The 1,590-nt window shown below is 40.4% G+C and overlaps 1 non-coding gene across 1 annotated transcript; it reads right to left on the reverse strand.

The window, feature by feature from the left end:
- Window positions 1-222: 222 nt before the first annotated feature.
- Trnat-ugu lies at window positions 223-296 on the reverse strand. Its single transcript has one exon. It is a non-coding gene; the product is annotated as a tRNA-Thr (tRNA).
- Window positions 297-1,590: the final 1,294 nt, after the last annotated feature.

The raw sequence follows: 1,590 nt of genomic DNA on the forward strand, positions 1-1,590 counted from the left end.
TCATTAGCTGCATTTTTAAATTTTCTCCTTTCATCAATTAAATTTAATTTCTAGTTGGACTCGTCTTTTTACCATTTGATTCTCTGCTGCCTTCGCTATTTCTTCTCTTAAAGCTACCCATTTGTTTACAACTGTATTCCTTTCCATGAAATTACAATGAAATGAACACCCTTTGCTGCTTACAGGTGTTGACATACGTCAACAGGGACAGATGAAAATGTGTGCCCCGACCGGGACTCGAACCCGGGATCTCCTGCTTACATGGCAGATGCTCTATCCATCTGAGCCACCGAGGACACAGAGGATATCGTGACTGCAGGGTTTTATCTCTGGCACACTTCCCGCGAAACCCACATTCTCAACATATTGTCCCGCACTACATTCGTAGTGCCCCCGCCCATTATACTCATTACTCACCGATTCCCGTAAGAGTTCGGGCACTGTTTGTGCATTCGCACAGAAGAAGAAGATGGTCAAGCGGCCGGTGAGCCTTAACTATATATGTATACTAAGATGGTATCTGTTATTTCAGACATGTCCGAAAGAACAGATACCATCTTAGTATATATGTATTCCTTTCCCCTATTCTCAACTGTTGCCTAATGCTCCCTCTGAAACTCTTAACAACCGCTGGTTCTCTCGACTTATTAAAGTTCCATCTCCTAAATTTCCAATTGTTTTGCAATTTCTTCAGTTCATTACTGATAAATTGTGGTCCAAGTCCACACTTCCCCCTTGGACATGTCTTACAGTTTAAACTCTAGTTCCTAGTTCTCTGTCTAACCATTATACATTCAATCAGAAACCTGCTGGTGTCTCTAGGTTTCAACCATATATGCAGGCTTCTTTCATTATTCTTAAACCAAGTGTTACCAATGATTGCATTATGTTCTGTGCAAAATTCTACCAGATGGGTTCCTCTTTCATTCCTTTCCCCCTGCCCATATTCACCTACTATTTTCCCTTCTCTTCTTTTTTTTGTTATGGGATTTCAGTCCCTCATCCCAATTACATTTTCATCTCCTTTAACTATCTGAATAATTCCTTTAATGTCATAATACATTTCTTCAATCTCTTCATCATCTGCAGAGCTAGTTTGCATATAAACTTGTACTACTGTGGCAGATGTGGGCTTCACCTCTATCTTGGCTATGATAATGCGTTCACTATATTGTTCATACTAGCTTACCCACATTCCTGTTTACTTATTTATTATTACACTCACTCCTTCATTATGCCTATTTGACTTTGTACTTATCACCTTGTACTCATCTGACCAGATGCCTTGTTCCTCCTGCTGCCAAACTTCACTAATTCCCATTATATTTAACTTCAACCTATCCACTCCCCTTTAAGTTTCTAACCTACCTGACTGATTAAAGGAACCTAAATTCCATACTCCGATCTGTAGAATGCCAGTTTTGCTTCTACTAATGACAATATCCTCCTGAGTAGCCCCCTCCAGAATATTTTCCCCAAGAGGATGCTATCACCATTTAACCATGCGGTAGAGCTGCAAGTCCTCACAAAAAATTACAACTGCAGTTTGCCCTTGCTTTCAGCCATTTGCAGTATCAGCACAGTGAGGCT

Source organism: Schistocerca americana, chromosome 9 (assembly GCF_021461395.2).
Source record: "Schistocerca americana isolate TAMUIC-IGC-003095 chromosome 9, iqSchAmer2.1, whole genome shotgun sequence".
Classification (NCBI taxonomy): Eukaryota; Metazoa; Arthropoda; class Insecta; order Orthoptera; family Acrididae; genus Schistocerca; species Schistocerca americana.